This window comes from Triturus cristatus, chromosome 5_2 (assembly GCF_964204655.1).
Source record: "Triturus cristatus chromosome 5_2, aTriCri1.1, whole genome shotgun sequence".
NCBI lineage: Eukaryota > Metazoa > Chordata > Amphibia > Caudata > Salamandridae > Triturus > Triturus cristatus.
The window spans coordinates 965,871,822-965,893,702 of NC_140588.1; the positions used below are offsets into that span (position 1 = coordinate 965,871,822).

The 21,881-nt window shown below is 44.7% G+C and overlaps 1 protein-coding gene across 4 annotated transcripts in view; it reads right to left on the reverse strand.

Moving 5' to 3' along the window:
- GUCY2F (guanylate cyclase 2F, retinal) overlaps positions 1–21,881 on the reverse strand; it is a 347,423-nt gene that overhangs the window by 325,037 nt on the left and 505 nt on the right. The window lies entirely within an intron of this gene.

Consider the following 21,881-nt stretch of genomic DNA (forward strand, 5'->3'; position numbering starts at 1 on the left):
AACTTAGATGATGTTCATCATACGTTTCTTCAAATGACAGAGAAATGGTCCCCATTATACTTATCTTGGTGGGGAAGGTTGTCCACTATCAATATGAAGTTTTTACCTGTCATTAATTTTTACCTGTCCATGCTATCTATTAAATTACCAGTGAAATGTTTTAAGTTATTAAATAAGTCAATTATAGCATTTTTATGGAATGGTAGAAAAGTGTGCATCTCTTTAACATCTTTTTGTAAACCCAAGGAGTTAAGAGGTGTAAATTTCCCACATTTTCAGCAATAACATAATGCCTTTGTTTTAAAACAAGTCTTGCCTTATATGGAAGGCATAGACTCTTCACCCAATAGTATTTGGCGCAAGTTTGAGGATTCACTTGAGTCACCATTTCCTTTTTATTCTTTACCTTTTTTTTCGAAACCGCCATGATCTTTTTCTGCTCCACCCATTAACTATTCTAGTCTCATGTCTTCCCTTGTTCTCACAAGGTCCTTAACCCCGATACAGCAGTTCTTAGAATCCTCTATATGGCATAACAAATCTCTCAAAATTTCAAACCGAACTATCTTTTGGAAAAATTGGGCCCTAGAAGATATAACTCAAATTAAACAACTGCTGTGTGACATGACTCCTCTTACTTTTCTGAAATCCAAACCAAATGTACTATTCCTTATAGTTATGCCGTCAAATATGAGTCTCTCAGGAATGTTCTTAGGCAAGCCATATCTACACTCACTCAGTCCCAATCTCATACAAGTTCCTCACCACCTGTTCCAATTGTACTCTCGTCATCCCTTAAAGCTTCATATATATATATATATATATATATATATATAATTATCTGCACTATGATACTCCTTCCCACCCTAAGTCTAAAGTTCTAATACTGTGGGAATCTGACCTTCAGCATTCCCTATCTTTAAGAGATTGGGGTTCCATTTGGAATAAAATGCACCATACATCGCCTAATGCTAGCACTACACAAACCCTTTATTATTTTTTACCCCATTATCTTTGCAAAAATATAACCCAACGCTTTCCAACATGTGCTGGTCTTGTAAAACTCTTCCTGGTACATATCTACACATGTTTTTTCATTGTCCACAAACCACTGTTTTTTGGTTGCAGGTTTGCAGGACTATTTCCATTATTTGTTCTATTAATTTCCCTTTTGCTGTTAAGGGTATTTTTCTAGGAAGTTCCTCCCGCTTTTGGCCAATACGTTCTAAATTAGGCACATTTTTAGATCTGTCACTTGCTACTGCCTTTCAGGTTATTACAGCTAATTGGAAAAATGCTGAAAATATAAATGTCACTAGCTGGTGGAATCTTCTCTGTTCTCATCATAGACTCGATACAGCTGCATCTACATCGACGCTACAAATGATAAATAAGAACCTCTTTTGGTCTCCGCTTACTGAGTACTTAAATAAAAAATGTAAAGCCCCTAGCGATTCCACAAGGGTTTTCCAGCCACCATGATTGCTTTTTTTCCTATTCTTTAAATTATCTTATCTAAGTATTTGTCATTGTTATTATATGAGATAAGTTGTTAATAATGTGACTTTATTACATGAACTTAATTATTAGATATTATAGGTTTCATTACGTGATTCATGTGCATATTTGTAATATGTAATGTTTATTCTTTCTTTTTTCTTTTCTTCTTTTTTCTTTCTTTTTGCTCTTCTTCTGATATCTTTTTTTATTTCCTCTTTCCTAATACACAAGATACCCCAAAATGTAATGTTTTAAGTACAGAATCATTTCATTTAATACGTTTATCTTGTAATTCTACTTTTGTATTCAGTACTAGATATTTTGGCTTTCTTGGTTTAATGTATATTTCATAACTTGACCTCTCATTCTAAAGTTATATATAATTCTGTACATCTGTATTTTATCTAATAAAGCTTTGTTACAGTGGTCACACATAATACATTTTGATGATCTCTCGCTAAAACAGTTGGATGCCCACGCAAAGATGTTAGTACAGAATAGAATGGCTTTAAATTGCCTTCTGGCAACCAAAGGGTGAGTTTGCGCCACTGTAGGGGCCTGAATATTGCACACATCTCCGCAATATCTTTACAGATCAATTTAACGAAAGTGTGAAGAAATTACATGAAATGCAACCAAGCCCCAACTTGAGTCCAAGCGCCATCTGTGCATGATTGGGGTTGTCTTTGGACATCAACTATAAATGTTTATTTAACAAGTGTGGTCAGATCAAAAGCCACCGATGTCCACACAGCATGGTAAACAGCTCTATTTCTGGAGCATATTCAAAGTATACAGTCTAATGAGAACTCCAGTGACAAAGGAGATCTGTCACAATGATTAGTAATTGCATACATAGCGGGCTGCAGACGCACCCAACATAATGAACATTTGGGCCCGATTACGATGTGGGGCGGAAAACCTCTGCCCAGCCTGACATCGCAGCTATCATTCTGATCGCCGTATCAGGATGACGGCGGTCGAAATGAAATCAGCAGGGTGCTGCTGATGCGGTTACGACTGGGCCTAAGGAGCCTGCAGGAGTGTCCGAAGCCAGCCAGCCAGCCAGCATAATCCCCTAATGATGGTGGAGCCAGACTCGACTCTGCTGTTCCCATGAGGCACAGGGTCAAGACTGATTTGCATATGGCCAGGTCTAAACTGGGGTGGCATGGTGAGCAAAAGAATAATGGATTTAATCCAGATCTCTTGACTGGGGGTGAATGTTTTGATTTGTTCTGCATTTCATCCATCAATTGTGTGTCTTTTGCTTTCTTGCCCTAAGTGCGCCAAGTATGCCCATACGTGGGCCCTGGGCTCACTGTGCCACTGGAATCAAGCTATCCTGGCTGAAGAGGGGTGAAACCCCGAAACCGGTCCTAGGATGCTTGTTTCCGGTCCAGGGAGGACCTGGCTCAGCAGTTAGGGCTGGACTGTTCCCATGAGGCACAGGGTCAAGACTGATTTGCATATGGCCAGGTCTAAACTGGGGTGGCATGGTGAGCAAAAGAATGATGGATTTAACCCAGATCTCTTGACTGGGGTTGAATTTTTGAGTTTTTCTGTATTCCGTCCATCAATTGTATGTCTTTTGCTTTCTCGCCCTAAGTATGCCAGGTATGCCCAGACGTGGGCCCTGGGCTCACTGTGCCACTGGAATCAAGCTATCCTGGCTGAAGAGGGGTGAAACCCCGAAACCGGTCCTAGGATGCTTGTTTCCGGTCCAAGGAGGATCTGGCTCGGCAGTTCGGGCTGGACTGTTCCCATGAGGCACAGGGTCAAGACTGATTTGTATATGGCCAGGTCTAAACTGGGGTGGCATGGTGAGCAAAAGAATGATGGATTTAACCCAGATCTCTTGAATGGGGGTGAATGTTTTGATTTGTTCTGCATTCTGTCCATCAATTGTGTGTCTTTTGCATTCTCGCCCTAAGTGCGGCAGGTATGCCCAGACGTGGGCCCTGGGCTCACTGCCACTGGAATCAAGCTATCCTGGCTGAAGAGGGGTGAAACACCGAAACCGGTCCTAGGATGCTTGTTTCTGGTCCAGGGAGGACCTGGCTCAGCAGTTCGGGCTGGACTGTTCCCATGAGCCACAGGGTCGAGACTGATTTGCATATGGCCAGGTCTAAACTGGGGTGGCATGGTGAGAAAAAGAATGATGGATTTACCCCAGATCTCTTGATTGGGGTGAATGTTTTGATTTGTTCTGCATTCCGTCTATCAATTGTGTGTCTTTTGCTTTCTCGCCCTAAGTGTGCCAGGTATGCCCAGACGTGGGCCCTGGGCTCACTGTGCCACTGGAATCAAACTATCCTGGCTGAAGAGGGGTGAAACCCCGAAACCGGTCCTCTGGTGCTTGTTTCCGGTCCAGGGAGGACCTGGCTCAGCAGTTCGGGTTGGACTTTTCCCATGAGGCACAGGGTCAAGACTGATTTGCATATGGCCAGGTCTAACCTGGGGTGGCATGATGAGCAAAAGAATGATGGATTTAACCCAGATCTCTTGACTGGGGGTGAATGTTTTGATTTGTTCAGCATTCCGTCCATCAATTGTGTGTCTTTTGCTTTCTCGCCATAAGTGTGCCAGGTATGCCCAGACGTGGGCCCTGGGCTCACTGTGCCACTGGAATCAAACTATCCTGGCTGAAGAGGGGTGAAAGCCCGAAACCGGTTCTAGGATGCTTGTTTCCGGTCCAGGCAGGACCTGGCTCAGCAGTTCGGGCTGGGCTGTTCCCATGAGGCACAGGGTCAAGACTGATTTGCATATGGCCAGGTCTAAACTGGCGTGGCATGGTGAGCAAAAGAATGATGGATTTAACCCAGATCTCTTGACTGGGGGTGAATGTTTTGATTTGTTCTGCATTCCGTCCATCAATATTGTGTCTTTTGCTTTCTCGTCCTAAGTGCACCAGGTATGCCCAGACGTGGGCCCTGGGCTCACTGTGCCACTGGACTCAAGCTATCCTGGCTGAAGAGGGGTTGTTGGAAACGGCCCTTTTTGCAGGGTTATCCCCAAACTTTTTTGCTTCTTCCTCCTTTATTTTTTTCTGACCCGTGGTTGTTGGCAATAGGACTCTGAGCACTTTACCACTGCTGATCAGTGCTAAAGTGCATATGCTCTCTGTATAAATTGTTATATTAATTGGTTATCCATGATTGGTATATTTGTTTCACCTGTTAGCCCCTAGTAAAGTGCACTGTGTGTGCCAGGGCTGGTGATTCAAATGCTACTAGTGGGCTGCAGCACTGATTGTGCCACCCACAGGAGTAGCGCTAAAATGATGTCTTAGGCCTGCTTGCAGTGCCTATGTGCAGTCCAGGACTGCCATGTCGACCTGGCCAGTGCACCCACTGACCAGGCCTTATCCTTCCCTTTCTGTACATGTAAGGCATCCCTATGGTGGCCCTAGGTACCCCCCTGGGCTGGGTGCAGTGTATCTGAAAGGTAGGGCATGTACTGAGGTGTGTAACATGCCCTGGTAGTGAATTACAGCCATTTTCGTTTTTCACTGCTGAGAGGCTATCTTGCCCATAGGTTAGAATGGGGAAGGCTGTTTACATGCCTATCTTCCCATAAGGGCAAGATAGAAAATCCAAGTTTGGTATCTCTGTGTTCAGAATTTAATTATACATCTTTTTAGCAAGATGGTTTTTAAATTCACTGTGTGAGAATAGCACTTTTTAGAAAGTAGCTATTCTCCTGTTTAACCTTCCTGTGTGCCTGTGTGCTGGTTGGCTGAAGGGTGTCATGTGATGGGCTAGGTGGCTCCAGGAGCCTGGATGAGTCAGCAGCAGGGTGAATAGGGAGATCTGCTTTAGATGGGTGGGAGGAGTAGTCCCTGGGTCTGAATAGGGCTGCCCCTGACAAACACAAAGCTGGCTCCACCCCCTGCTGGCCAGGCTGAGGACTCTGCCTCTGCTGGCACAAAGAAGGCTCCACCTCCTGCTGAGCGTCTAACGACCCTGCCCCTCACTCTGAAAGGAACCAGGTGCTCCAGAGCAGAGCACACCCAGGAACCGGTTTGAGCAGGGGAATCCCCCCACTGGAACAAAGAGAGACAAAGGCTTGGAGGGGTATAAGAAGAGGACCCCAGACACCTAAAACTTTAGATCACTTTGGAACTAAGAAGGAACCTCTGCCAAGGAGAAAGCTGAAAGGACTGAAGAGGAGAAGACTGCCTGCTTGCTGTTTTGCTTTGCTGCCAAGGAGAGGGGAAGGACTTTGCTGTGTCCCCTTCTTTTGATTCTGATCTCCAAGGGCCTGAGAAGAGCTGGCTCCCTGTTAAGAAGTCCCAGGAACAAAAGGACTTCACCACCAGCTCCCCTGGAACTCTGCTGAGAGAGTTCTGACCTGCCTTGGAGTGCTTGCCCAGTCTTGGGGCCTCAGGAGGTCGTTTTTCTGTGTTTGGGAGCTGGGAAGCAGAAGCGTGAACAAGAGTGACTGGTACCCAACGCATCATCCGATTGCGTGTCGCAAGACGAGAGTGCGAGGAAAATTTCATCGCGGCACCATCGCAACACGCAGGGTCTCCGCATCGCCGAGTGCGTCGAGCATCGTCCCGAAGCGTGAAGCTTCCTGCCATTGCGAGGGTTGTCGCAGAACCAGTTTGCGGGCCGCACCACTGCCGGTGCGTGAAAAGTCTCCAATCGCTGCGTGCGTCGACGCAGAGTCCCGTTCCGTGGCGCATCGAGAGTTGCGGCGCCGGAAGGCAACGCTGCGCCACGCATCGCACCACATCGAAGAGTGTCGCATCGAACCTGTGCGTGAAGCTTCCCCCTAAGAAACCTACGCGACGAAGGCCAAAGTCATCGCATCCTCCCCTTACAGATCGGAGCCGGCGCATCCACCTCTGCTGCGTGAAGCAGGGCTGCTGCAAAGCCTCCCCAGGATCTCAGGAGCATCGCATCGCCTTTGCAAGCTTCCTTGTTATAGCTTTTGGGAACCTTATCGCAACTACAGGCACTGTTGGGCACGAAAGTGTCGCATTTTGTGCATTGAGAGTCGCATCGTGCAGGACACTGACTTTTACATCCTGGAGTACTTTCTGCAAACTCTGAACTATCTTTAAAGTAACCTTTTTGAATTATATGTTGGTTTGTCTGTAATATTTGGTCTTGTGAAGTTTTTAGTAAAGATACCTTATTTTTCTAAAACTGGTGTGGAGTAAATCTGTGGTGTTTTCACTGTGTTACTGTGAGTGTTGGTACAAATACTTTACACATTGCCTTTGATAGCCTAGACTGCTCAGGCCAAGCTACCTAGAGGGTGAGCAGGGGTTATCTTAACAGTGTATCCCCCTTTCCCTGACTAGAAGCAAGGGTCCCTACTTGGACAGTGGTACCTACCCTGCCAACTAGAGACCCCCAGATCTAACATTGGTGGTCAGCGGTGAGGATTGAACTTGTATTTGTACTTGACCCACAGTAATTGGTGTACATCACTAGTTTAAGTGCAGACCAATAGACAACCACATGCTATATTTTTGATTCTATTTTTGAGTAACTCTTCAAGAGCATCATGTCTCAGGTGGCAACAAGTGAGAGGGCAGAATTGGAGTTTTCCATGGAGGATCTGTATTCGTACAAGGTTGAGGAGCTCAAGCAATTCTGCAAAGACCTTGGTTGCCCTGTGAAAAGCGGATCTAGAAGGGATGTGCTACAAAGAGTCTTGAAGGCCTGGTGGGAGGCCCAAGAAGAGGATGATGCAGATGAAGAGGATGGTTTTGTTTCCCAAGCTCTGCCCGTGGTCGGACCAGTCTCAAGGGCTGGCAGCTCCCATTCCAGTAGGAGTCTCACTCCAGAGGAGTTGGAGGAGAATCAAAGGGCTAGAGATCATGAGTTAGAAGTCATGAGGCTTGAGTTGAAGCTGATGGAAATGGAAACCCAAAACAAAATAGAAGAGAGCAAGAAGATGTATGCCTTGGAAGAATTGAAATTGACCTTGGCACATGAATTAAGAATGAGGGAGCTTGATATGGAGCTCGAGAGGCTTGAGGCCATGAGTGTCTCAGCTGAAGATGAAAGGTTAACTCAGGAAGTGAGCTTTGCTGAGTTGGAGGTGGAGTCCAGCTCAGATGGTGGCAGCAAGATTGTAGTTTCTAGTGCTGAGAGAAAGGTACAAACACCCAGAGATGTGGCGCCTAACTTGAGGGAGGGGGTTGACATACACCAGGGAGTTCAGGTTTATGATGTAGTTCCAGTGGAGTGCAGTATCCCTGAAGTGGATTGGGGAACTGGCACAGGGGACCATATTCCTAGTGGTGGGAGGGACACTCTACTGACCCTAGATGAGAGGTACAGGGAGAGGGGTTCCCCCATGGTAGAAACCTTGGTGTGTGAGTGTGGAGACCGCCCAGAAGAGTGTGAGTTGTGTGACAGAGACAGTCAGATACTGTCTTGCCAATCTCAGGAGAGTGGTGTGGGGTACGTGTGTGAGGCACTGGAGGGTGAGGCAAACGGTAGCTTGGTTAACAACTGTGGGGGGCTGTGTGATTCATTTGTTGGAGAGCATATTTTAAGTCCCTGTTTTCCAGAGCTATGCCAACACCCGGTGGAGAGTGAGTTCTCTGGTTCCAGGGAGCTTGCGTTGGAGGCAGACCTTTGGTTGGATACCAAAAGGGCTGGAGAGGCATTGGGGAGTGATCCCAAAAGGGGGGGCCCAGATATCTTCCAGACCTGTGAGGTGGAAGAGGTTCGGTGTAGCTCGGTTAGGTCCCAGTGTAGTGGGAGGGGTGTAGGGGCTCACGTCCTGTCTCAGTGGAGAAGGGGTGAGTGTGGGACTGTGGGTCCCAAGGTGCCCGAAACCCAGTCTCAGGGCCTGGAGGATTCCTTAAGGGAACACCAGGTTGAGGGCCTAGACCGTGCTAGTAGGCCATTTGAGGAGGATCTCCTAGTGTCAGGAGAACCTGGAGCCTCTGTAAACAGAGCTCCAGTGGTTCTGGTGTCTGGCGGTACCGCTCCAGTTGGGAGGGTGCAGAAGTCCAGACTGAGGGGTGAGAGGGGGATGTGTTCCCCAGTGGGAGAACCAGTGGGTCAGGGACCGGCCAGAAGGGCTGAGTCCCCTAGGAGTGACCATGGTGACACCACTTCTGTCCTGGGGGATCTTCGCGCACTGTCAGGTGGACAGGGGCCGGGAGATCTGCGCCAGGCAGACTGTCACGAGACACATGAGTCATGTGTCACCCTCGGGGAGATACTGTGTGAGTCCCCAGAAGTCCTGGCATGCCAGGCAGGTGTGCAACCGCAGGGTTTAGACCCTAGGTTGGGAGACCAGTTGCTGGAGAGAGGTCCTGAACTGGAGGGAGGGACATCTGTAAGCAGTGTCTCTACCAGTTTGTCTTTGAGGTGTACCGCTCTGAGTAGGAGGGTGCAGAACTCTGGAAGGGGGTGCAGAGGGAGGGAGTCTTCGCCTCTGACCCCGGTTCACCTGGAGAGTGTAGACCCTAGGTTGGAGGGCCAGGTCCGGGGTGTCCCCCCTGACCTGGGATCCCAGTTGCAGGATAGAACCCCTGAACTGGTGGGCGAATGGTGCAGGACACCTGCCACAGGTGCCCTGACTATTCTAGAAGGGGGTACCGCTCCAGGTGGGAGGGTACAGAGCCCCAAGGAAGAGGAGGACCGGGTGTAGAACAGTCCACCCCAGCCTCCTGTCCAGCCACCGGATACAGGCCCGGGGCTGGTGGGTCAGTGCCAGGTTGTCAGACCAGACCTGACAGGAAAGGAAGTGGACAAAGGGTGCCGAGCACCTGGGGCTACTGCCCCCCTCCTTCTGACGCCACAGGGGTTTGAGAGCCCTGAGAGGCATAAGGCCTGGGTCTCATCCCTGACCACTGTCACTGGTCACTGTGGCCTGCTGTCTGTCTGTTGGGACACACCTGTGAGCAAGTTAAGGCTAGGTGCTGCACAGGTGGTGTCCACAGGTGAGGATAAGGGTTCCACATGGGTTGGCGTGGTGGACCCTGAGAGTATGGATGGAGAGATCCAACCGGGTTCAGGAAGGCGTAGAACAGGAATAGTGCCCTGCTGTTTGGGCCGGTTTCCCTGTTCTATCGCCCTAAGCAGGGAATCCCATCGAGGTATCGCTTGGTCTACCCTGGCTTTAGGCTGGAAGGGGGTTGTGTTGGAAACGGCCCTTTTTGCAGGGTTATCCCCAAACTTTTTTGCTTCTTCCTCCTTTATTTTTTTCTGACCCGTGGTTGTTGGCAATAGGACTCTGAGCACTTTACCACTGCTGATCAGTGCTAAAGTGCATATGCTCTCTGTATAAATTGTTATATTGATTGGTTATCCATGATTGGTATATTTGTTTCACCTGTTAGCCCCTAGTAAAGTGCACTGTGTGTGCCAGGGCTGGTGATTCAAATGCTACTAGTGGGCTGCAGCACTGATTGTGCCACCCACAGGAGTAGCGCTAAAATGATGTCTTAGGCCTGCTTGCAGTGCCTATGTGCAGTCCAGGACTGCCATGTCGACCTGGCCAGTGCACCCACTGACCAGGCCTTATCCTTCCCTTTCTGTACATGTAGGGCATCCCTATGGTGGCCCTAGGTACCCCCCTGGGCTGGGTGCAGTGTATCTGAAAGGTAGGGCATGTACTGAGGTGTGTAACATGCCCTGGTAGTGAATTACAGCCATTTTCGTTTTTCACTGCTGAGAGGCTATCTTGCCCATAGGTTAGAATGGGGAAGGCTGTTTACATGCCTATCTTCCCATAAGGGCAAGATAGAAAATCCAAGTTTGGTATCTCTGTGTTCAGAATTTAATTATACATCTTTTTAGCAAGATGGTTTTTAAATTCACTGTGTGAGAATAGCACTTTTTAGAAAGTAGCTATTCTCCTGTTTAACCTTCCTGTGTGCCTGTGTGCTGGTTGGCTGAAGGGTGTCATGTGATGGGCTAGGTGGCTCCAGGAGCCTGGATGAGTCAGCAGCAGGGTGAATAGGGAGATCTGCTTTAGATGGGTGGGAGGAGTAGTCCCTGGGTCTGAATAGGGCTGCCCCTGACAAACACAAAGCTGGCTCCACCCCCTGCTGGCCAGGCTGAGGACTCTGCCTCTGCTGGCACAAAGAAGGCTCCACCTCCTGCTGAGCGTCTAACGACCCTGCCCCTCACACTGAAAGGAACCAGGTGCTCCAGAGCAGAGCACACCCAGGAACCGGTTTGAGCAGGGGAATCCCCCCACTGGAACAAAGAGAGACAAAGGCTTGGAGGGGTATAAGAAGAGGACCCCAGACACCTAAAACTTTAGATCACTTTGGAACTAAGAAGGAACCTCTGCCAAGGAGAAAGCTGAAAGGACTGAAGAGGAGAAGACTGCCTGCTTGCTGTTTTGCTTTGCTGCCAAGGAGAGGGGAAGGACTTTGCTGTGTCCCCTTCTTTTGATTCTGATCTCCAAGGGCCTGAGAAGAGCTGGCTCCCTGTTAAGAAGTCCCAGGAACAAAAGGACTTCACCACCAGCTCCCCTGGAACTCTGCTGAGAGAGTTCTGACCTGCCTTGGAGTGCTTGCCCAGTCTTGGGGCCTCAGGAGGTCGTTTTGCTGTGTTTGGGAGCTGGGAAGCAGAAGCGTGAACAAGAGTGACTGGTACCCAACGCATCATCCGATTGCGTGTCGCAAGACGAGAGTGCGAGGAAAATTTCATCGCGGCACCATCGCAACACGCAGGGTCTCCGCATCGCCGAGTGCGTCGAGCATCGTCCCGAAGCGTGAAGCTTCCTGCCATTGCGAGGGTTGTCGCAGAACCAGTTTGCGGGCCGCACCACTGCCGGTGCGTGAAAAGTCTCCAATCGCTGCGTGCGTCGACGCAGAGTCCCGTTCCGTGGCGCATCGAGAGTTGCGGCGCCGGAAGGCAACGCTGCGCCACGCATCGCACCACATCGAAGAGTGTCGCATCGAACCTGTGCGTGAAGCTTCCCCCTAAGAAACCTACGCAACGAAGGCCAAAGTCATCGCATCCTCCCCTTACAGATCGGAGCCGGCGCATCCACCTCTGCTGCGTGAAGCAGGGCTGCTGCAAAGCCTCCCCAGGATCTCAGGAGCATCGCATCGCCTTTGCAAGCTTCCTTGTTATAGCTTTTGGGAACCTTATCGCAACTACAGGTACTGTTGGGCACGAAAGTGTCGCATTTTGTGCATTGAGAGTCGCATCGTGCAGGACACTGACTTTTACATCCTGGAGTACTTTCTGCAAACTCTGAACTATCTTTAAAGTAACCTTTTTGAATTATATGTTGGTTTGTCTGTAATATTTGGTCTTGTGAAGTTTTTAGTAAAGATACCTTATTTTTCTAAAACTGGTGTGGAGTAAATCTGTGGTGTTTTCACTGTGTTACTGTGAGTGTTGGTACAAATACTTTACACATTGCCTTTGATAGCCTAGACTGCTCAGGCCAAGCTACCTAGAGGGTGAGCAGGGGTTATCTTAACAGTGTATCCCCCTTTCCCTGACTAGAAGCAAGGGTCCCTACTTGGACAGTGGTACCTACCCTGCCAACTAGAGACCCCCAGATCTAACAGGGGTGAAACCCCGAAACCGTTCCTAGGATGCTTGTTTCCGGTCCAGGGAGGACCTGGCTCAGCAGTTCGGGCTGGACTGTTCCCATGAGGCACAGGGTCAAGACTGATTTGCATATGGCCAGGTCTAAACTGGCGTGGCATGGTGAGCAAAAGAATGATGGATTTAACCCAGATCTCTTGACTGGGGGTGAATATTTTGATTGTTCTGCATTCCGTCCATCAATTGTGTGTCTTTTGCTGTCTGGATTATGATGGCACCTTCCGACAGCCATTTCATGTCGGCCTTTCTGACATGAAAAGGCTGTTGGAAAGTGTTTTTGGTGGCCCCTAGTAGGACCCCTTTCCCGCCCTGGCCCTCCGCAATAGGGCCTGGGGGGCGCCACCTATGGTGCCCCCCTAAAAATCCCTCCACCATGTGGCAGGCACAATACTGTACCTGCCATATGGTGCAAGGATGTTCACAAACATCCATTTGTCAACAGAAGGATGTGCTGCAGGTCTTTTCCACCCGCCGCACAAACTTCCATTGACAAATAAATGTTTTCAACCGCCGTAAGAGCAGTTGTATACAAATCAGGCAGTCGGAACCGCCAACCTATGGTTGGGCGGTTCCAACTGATGCGGTGTCAGGTGGATGCAAATGAAGATTCACTTTCACTACTCTATATACATTCGAGTACTTGACACATATCTTTTCAACCCTTACATGTTCACTGAACTTACTATCACCTTCCTTCATATGGATAGGTTTATTTTAGCGCGTACGGTCACCTGCCATCAAGGTTACATCCTTGACATTCTTTGTAACACATTTTTGTCTGATTTGGGCTGCCTCAACATTCCCTCTGACTTAAGGGTCAAGGTCAGAATTAGATACCTCTTGCTTGGGCCTGCTCAACTACATCATTGGTTTTCGGGTGTTATAGAAAGCTTTGCGCTGAATTATCCTGCTCGTTTTGAGAAAATCTTCCACCTTGTTGCTTACAAATTGCACCCCATTGTCAGAAATTAAAATTTCTGGAAAACCTTTTTTTAAGAAAATATCTTTCATGAAGTCAATCACAGCCTTGCAGTTGGTTCTTTCAAATATTTCACTTCTGGCCACTTTGAGAAATAGTCTATCATAACTAATATAGGCCGTGAATAAATAGAGAATTGAACAAATCTATTTGACCAATCATTAGTTTCTCCTTGGGCCACCAGGTAAAACAATAGGAGTCAATGCAGACATTGAAAGTTTAAAACATTGAAGCATTACTGGTGCAGATCACACAGTTATTCCGTAGATCATCAATGTCACTGTCCATTTGTGGCCACCAAAAGTTAGACCGAACTCTCCTCTTAATCAGGGTTAAAAACAGATGCCCTTCATGTGCACTCATCAACAAACCAGACCTTAGCTGTGCTGATGGAACTAACTTCTCTCCCCTTAAGACCAGGCCATCCTCCACGGACAGTTTGTCAGAAACTTTAGAAAAAGGTTGGAAACGTAATTCAAGTTTCTTTTTCTTTCGGCCAGTCATCACTCAGAAAGCACACTACTTGCCCTAACACAGTATGTTCAGCTATGGCAATCTTCCATTCAGTTTGAGAACATGCTACAAGACAGTTTTAACGATAATCATTGATGCTTGCAAACACAACATCATGGTCATCTTTAATCGGAAACCTTGACAAAAATCTACCCTAGTATTTCTACCACTTGGTGTGTGTACGATATCAAATAGCTATTGGAGAATCAATCCTTGGTGTGTTGTTTTGGACTTTTTTCCATTCAAAATTTGTGTTAAAGGTTTATGGTCAACTTGTACGGTAAAGCATCATCCTCACACTTAGCTTCAAACCCCTTTCATTTGACCACCAGTATGCCAGCAGTTCTTTTTCAATCACGGAAAAATGATGTTCTGCATCTTGAAGGACTCTAGATGCATATCCGATCAAGAATACTTTGTTGGCCCTTTTTTGAGTTAAGCCTGCCACAAAACTGGTATCTACTGTTAAACAACATTTCACAGAAAGATCATATGGACTCAATGCTTTGATAATCAGAAGATATTATGTTATACCTTCAAAGGCTTCTTGACAATGTTAGTCCTATATAAAAGCCTCATTTATCTTTAGAAGGTTGGTGGTAGGTCTAAGTTTTTAGCCATACATGGGAATTAAATTGGAATAAAACTCACTTAAACCGAAAAAGGGCTTAACACCTGACTTATCAGTGAGTGATGATGTGCAAGAGATAGCATCAACGCAAACCCTGTTTGGCTGAATCTCTTCATTTGATATTACATGACACAAAAACTCTATCTTTTCTTTCAGGGACTCATATTTATTTCGCTTCAAAACCACCAAATTTTCTTGAAAAATAATCAAGACTCTGTCCAAAATGTGATCTGAGAACTACATTCAGAGGCAAAAATCAACACATCATCCTGAAAACTTGCGACACCCTTGACATCCTTGAGCATGTTAAACATGGTGCGGTAAAAAACACAAAGCTGCAGACTCCAACCCATAAGGTTCAGAAAATATGGACAGATGACTGGTGGCTGCCGTCCTTGGGACCCTCCCCTCCACCCAAATCCATAGCGCGAAATCTGGGTATATTAATAGATGATAAACTCTCCATGGCAGACCACATAAACAACGTGGTACGCACCAGCTACGGCCTAATGAGAACCCTTAGAAAATCTTTAAGTGGATTCCCCTATCATATCACATGCCCCTAGTACAGGGACTTATCATTAGCTGTTTAGATTACGGAAATGCGCTACTGGCTTCCATTAATGAGGAGCAGTTGTCAAAACTTCAAGTCCTACAAAACACTGAGGCCAGACTGGTTCTAAACCTCCCTCCCCGTACCCCTTCGGCGCCCAGCCTGAAGACCCTCCATTGGCTCCCCATAAAAAAGAGGATAAATTTCAAAATATGCTGCTTGGTCCACAAGACTAAATAGCAAAGTGCCAAAATATCTATCCAAAAATCTAATAAAATACCAACCAACCAGACTTCTGCGCTCGACCAGTAAACAATTTCTAGCAGTACCTAAAGTGCGTACAGTAAGGAACGGAGGCAGAGCCTTCTCCAAAATAGGCCCTGAAACCTGGAACGCCCTACCTCTATATCTCCAAATGGAACAAGATCACAAGAAGTTTCACAAAACTCTTAAAACCTGGATTTTCCAGTTCTGATGAGACACCTACCTTGGGATACATACATACATAAGGCATTCCACAATAATGGAAGATATCCACCAGAAATACAAAAGCTGTTAAGTGTCTTGGTTCTGAATTGAAACCACATGGTGATAGGTAGATGCCAGATCAAGTTTGGAGAACCACATAGCACCTGCAACCAAGATCAACAATTCAGTCATTTTTGGCAGGGGGTGAGAGTCAACCCAAATCTCCTTATTCAGGTTAAGAAAGTAATTACAAACTCGTAATTCCCCATTCCTCTTCCATGACACAACATACGGTCAAATGGAAAATTCAACAGGTTAATTTATCCCTTTGTTGTGTAGTCATTACTTCTTTTTTCTAGATCATAATTTACACTGAAAGGCACGCCTCTCATTTTATGTCTGACATGGATGCCCCCCTCTTTAATTCTTATTTAGTTCCTAAAACCTTTAATTATTCCCCAGCTCCTCTGAAAATGTTTGGGGAATTCACTGGTTAACTGCTCAGCAACTTAATTTCTTCTGATGACTAGGACTCGGTTGTTTATTCCAGGTCTTGTCACCATTCTAGAAAAAGAAATTGGTGGAGCCGCCTGAGGATGTTGAGACCCTTGACAGCAAGGTATGTTTTCCCCTCAATGCACCTTTCTTCAAATATTAAAATATCTTTAAAAAAACGTCAATTCTATTTCCTGTCCTTCATTAAATACGAGAGAACGATCAGGAGGAAGTAACAGTCTACCACTCCAAATATCACTCTTGAATTTGCGACTAATTATTGTGATCCTTGCACCACAATCAACTAAAAGATATAGTTGTTTATCACCTAACATAATATCAGTATAGGGGTCAATACCTTCAGAAGGGTTTCCTCTCTTATCCGTGTCATCATCACTAACAACCAGAACCAAATTGTGAGTGTCACAGTGTAACAACTCATTATTATTATATTGGACACTATCATCATGCACACAATCAACTTTGCTAGACATATGGTTTTAGCTTAGGCTCACTTACCCTGGTTTACCCTATTTTTGAATATCCTACATGTAACATTTCTGTCCGGACTGGGTTTGCAAGACTTTGAGTGAGATACATTACCACATCTCAAACAGATATTTGCTAGCTTAAAAAAACTTTTTGCTTCAAGATGTGGGATCGTTTTCCTTCCCATATCCATTCAGGAGTGAACAGCACCAACTTTGTTTGACTACTTTATCTTCAAGAACTGTAGCTGAAATCTGTGAAGTTTCAATGCCCTTAGCGTTCTGATAAATACTTTTTGTGTAAGATTAACCATATATAGTTTCTGGTGAATGCCTTTATCATTGCAATGGCTTATGAATAGCTCACAGTCTAACTGGACACTGACATTTTCAAACTGCCACTCGGCTATCAGTTTGCATAGTGTTGTAATGTAATTATCAACGTCTTATCCTTGTTTGTGAACCCTTAAGAAACCGTCTATCTAGAAACTACAAGACTGGGCTGGATATCAAACCTGATCCGTAATTTTTTTTTGGCTTCTAGGTATTCACCTATTTCTTCACCATCATTTAAGCCTAAATCTGGAAGGCCTTTCTTCAAAACCCAACAAGTGTAAAAGCAGAAATTTGTTCTTCTCGGGTCAATATGTGGATGCACTGATTGCTCCAAGATAAGTTTGAAATGCCAGCTGTTTAAAAAAAAAAGGCGGTAGTGGATTCACTGCTTGCATGGCTGATAGGAGTCACAACACAAGAAAATATACTACAAGAAAAAGTTTGATGCTCCTGAGAGGACCAGCGAGGCACCCTAACAAAACCTAATTTAACACCCATACTAAACAAAAATATATGTCTAAGAAAAGAAATTCACAGTACATAGACAGATGTCATACTCTTACAGAAGAAACCCCGGGGAGTGACACGTCACTGCACTGTTTAAATTTTCCTCTACGCTTCAAGGTTAACTTTCCCGCAAATTGGAAAAGTATGCATGCCACTATACCATCATAACACCATTCAACAGTACTTAATAATCTCCAAGGAAGTAAAATAGCCAATGTCAATTGTTATCAGATTTCAGGAAGGTAGACAGAACTGTACAATCAAAAGGAATTACCCCTCGTTGTTGTGAAGGAAGGTTTCTGTGCATTTTCCACTGAGCGTCGTCGTGCAGCCTCAATTCTCGCTCAGGAATATGAAGATGCTTTCTACAATAAATTGTCTGATTATTGAGCTGATATACTATTTGTGATATTATTAGGAAAAAGTTAGACCTTGTAATTTGTGAACAATGTGGCAGAAAAATAAAATATGAATTTCTCCTTAATGTTTGTCTGGATCTATGGTGTTTTATAAACCAAACTATATTTATACATATGAGCTGTTGATGCACTTCACCCTATAGCAAAACATTCCATTATGTGGGAGTAGATGTACTAAACGTTTTTGCAATTGTAAACAGTTCGGATTGTTGTTTGTGACTGCAAAAAATGTTTTACAATGTACTAGACCTATTTTAGGAGTTGAAAATTATTACTGAATACTAAACTTGATCTGCAACTCCATCCAAATCGCTATTTGGACAGGACGGGATGTGGGCATCCCTTCCAAATTGACATTCAGTATGGGATGTATCAATGTTTGACAACTATATTCTGGGCCAGAAAACAGTGAAAGATTATCGACTTCCAAACTCAGGTACTAACTCATTTGCAAAAGGGAAAGAATCCCACTTTATGAATTTAAAAGAAAGTTTGTTGAGGTTAAGGTTGTGGTCCAAGGGATCACTGTGAACTCTCAAATACATTTTTCATAAAAAGTAAACTTTTTTTTAACACACACCATTTACTTTAAGGAAACAACCTTTAAAAAAAGAGATCACTGACATGGTGGTCTGCTGACCTATCAGCGCAGTGATGGCCATCAATCGGAGGGAGTCCTCAATTTGAAACTTACCTCATGAATATTAATGAGATAGGTCGGATTGCAACTAACTCCAAAGTATTATTATATAAATAGACTTAGGTAAGTTTGTAAAATAATTCAGTGGTCACAAAAATTTGCCACGTAAATTGAAACTGTTTTTTTGCAACCAAATTTTTATACATCTGGTCCATAATGAATACATGTAATAAAACTATGAGCAAAACACAAATATGAATAAATGAATGCAATGAGAGATTCAGAAACCATAAAAAACACAAAGCACATAACAGTCCTGCCGCTTTCTCAACTGAATGCTGATCTCCTTTGTGCACTCATTTTCTGTTCCAGGACAATCAATGGCTTTCCAGTTTACACGTCAATGACACATGCCCTATAATCGGATCTAGATATTAGGCAGCTCAGTTATGGGCTTACTAGTCCAAGGTCCTGGAGGTGCTTTAGCACGGTATGATCAAGCCGATTTTTATGAGAATGAAGGTGAAAGGAACAACTATGATGACTATGACTTTACTTCTGTGGGATTCAAATGATAATTACCAAATTTCAACAAGGTGAAAACAGTGGACCACCAAATGCGGTGTAAGGAGTGAGCCATTTGCTTCCTCATTCTGGGGTGGATATACCCCGGTTGCCTTTTACAGCCTCCTCCCCTCTGCTTAAAATGGAGAACGCTAATTACCTTTTTAAGATTTAGGACAGTGGTGTATGTATGCCACATATGTGCTGAAATTGCTTCTGTATACGCCCCCACAGTCAATATATGGCTGCCTTTTAAAAAAAAAAAAATATGCATTGTACAACGCTCTGAAACCCGGTTGGCCAGTGTTCACACTGTGTAAGACAATAAATAAAGCACTGCACCTGTAGTGCTAGCCCGCTGAAGACTCAATGTAGGTATGGACAAAAGTTAAAAGTCATCCTGAAGTATGGCTCTCGTGAGACTTGGGCCAGCTTCAGAGATAATAAAATGTTTAGTCATGCTTTAACTACTTATATACTGCACAGTGTTCAAGTAAATTGTCTTGACTCAGGGATTAGGTTAATTCCCATAATCCAGTGCGCAAAATTACATAACTTGACTAGTCAATATTACGCAACTAGTCAACATCAGTGAGAAGCCCTCATTACAAGTCAGGAGAAATAGGTGAGGTATTAATCGCACGTGGTAAATATCACCTATTCCGACTTTTTAACCAGCAAATGAAGTATAACGCACGGAATTAGTAGCTAACCCACCAACTTCCATATGTTTTGCCTTTTTACTGGCCTTTTCCTCCATTAATTTCAGCAGGTTTGACCTGTTTGTGTTTGTTTTATGATTATCACACAACTCATAATTCCGATCCCTGTGCAAACACGCATTTACAGAGGGATCAGAATTTAGCCCCGCACTTGTAATCAGGTACTTCGTCGAATGTTAAATCTTCTGGGAGGTAGATATCTGCCTTTGGTTTTTTTTTGGCTTCTGTAGGAAACCCTTATACAAAGATCACATAGAATTCTAGCAGCAGTACCTGCGGTTGTATCCCTGACTTTGACAATCAGTGCAGTTGTTGAATGCAGTGAGATCACTCCTGCAGCTGCATTTCATAACTTTTTGCTTGGAGATTCATGAATGGGTCACATCCAAGACCTGATTAAGATACAACTACTCCCAGAAAAAGATCACACTGGATGGTGCTCAAGTTATCGGTCTTTAAAGAAAGGAGAACCTGGACCGAACCCAGAGTGGTTGAAACCTCCCACCTACAGTTTATGCCCAGACCCATCCTTGCACCTTGCCTGCCAAACCGTGATGCCAGCTGAAAGCGACCAGACAAATACGTCTGTGCCCATACACGTTTAGGATAAAGAGAAGGAAAATGAATCAGGGATATAAAAGGGCAGCAACAGCGTCATTAGCAGCCGAAACACCACAAATCAACAATGCCTTTCAGAAAAGGTGTTTGAAAGACAAGCGCAAGAGTTCAGAATCAGCCTGGGAGCCAGTAAGTGTTAAGTATGAGTGGGGTGTTGCATAAAAAATGACAACTAGATAACTAGGTCATATATTGTGGTAATAATTGGTCAGGCGTCAGAAGGAGCTTGGTCGGTCTCATAGCTCAGTGAGATAAACTGATATTACTGACAGATGGTATAACTGGATCAGATGTCCTCTCCATGCGTTAATATACACGGTGCAATTTAAAGAGGCTCTTGCGTCTCCCTTAAATGGCTCTATTTTTGTCATAGTTTGATACATTATTGAGTTAACCTCCCAAGATTTAAACCACATGAGGACATTTCATCCAAATCTTACTGATGAAGATGTATTTACTGGCTCAGCTATTCCCCTGTCCAACCTGCCACTTTTTCTAAGTTTGAAAGAACATTCTAATGATTGTTAACCCATGTTTCTGTATGTTAACAAAGCCTTCCTCTCACCTCATATATATAGTCACCACTCTTCATCCTTTTTATTTTATTTTCAATTCAAATTAGCACAGCCAAAACAAATCTAAATGTGTGGATTTGAAACTTGCAAGACAATGCATTCTTTGGTGGTATCTTTGCTTTACATACCAAACAGAGCATTACACTTATAATGATCGCTTTTAAACCTTCTTGTGTCCCACAATTCTCCTTAGGTACCCAAAAAGTGTCACTGTCACGTCTCATAATGAGGAATGCTAAATAGTTCTGTACACGGTCATACACTGAACTGGCCACAGTCACAAAATGCGAGGAATAGTTCTGCCATTCTACGAGGTTTCAGAAAAATCTGACATTTTCTCCAAACGAAGGCATAAACCTAGGAGAGTAAATTTCTTTTCCTACACGTTTTCTTTAATGAAGCCAGAATAAGTTTTGTTGCAACAAAAAAACGTAAAAATTTGCATTTTGAAACGTGTCAGAATGTATGAAAAATGTTCATAAAGGAGGTGCTACGACAACAGCTTCCAAGCGCATTATTTCTCATGCAGTACCTACTCCAGATATTCGGAGCACAAAACAATGTCAAAGATGGGACATGCTTTACCCACTGCACATGAGTGCTTTTTAGCTGAACCAGTGGAGTGGCGAGCCCCCGACTTAAGCAGCTTAAGCGGGGGCTGCCACCGGCCCCATGGGCTGGGAAACTGGGTCCCACTAAAAGACTAATTACCTGTGTACAAGACCCTTCTGTGTGCAGGTCTGCAGACTAAGCGGTCATAAACCATACTTGTTAGGGAACAAAATGACTGAGAGGTGTGGGAGGTGGAGTAGCATGTGCAGCAAAGGAAACAGAAAGAAAACTCAGGAAAGGAGGACAATAGGTAATTTACAGAGAAAAGGACACATATAAAAAGTGAGCAAAAGAGAAAGTAAAGAATTAGTACATTTGAGAGACAAAAAATGGGTAGATGAAAGAACAGGAGGAAAAGCGAAGAAAACGTGAAAAGAGTAAGGAAGATAAAATGAAAGTTTGTAAGGACAAGTAATGGAAGGATGAGAGACTGAATGGATGTAATGGTGAAAGGATGGATGGAAGAATGAATGAATGTATGTATATGTGAAAGGGTGAAAGGAGAAAGGATGGCTAGGTAGAATGGAGAAAGATAGACGGAAGGAGGATGGACATTTGAAAGCAAGAGGCTTACCTGCTTTCGCGTGCTTGGTGAGGTTAGTGGTATGGTTCAAGTGGGGGTATTTAAATGTTCTGGCTACGCCCTTGAACTGAAACATCTCAAAAAATAAATCCTTGTTTTTCAACCACAGGACGAAATCTTCA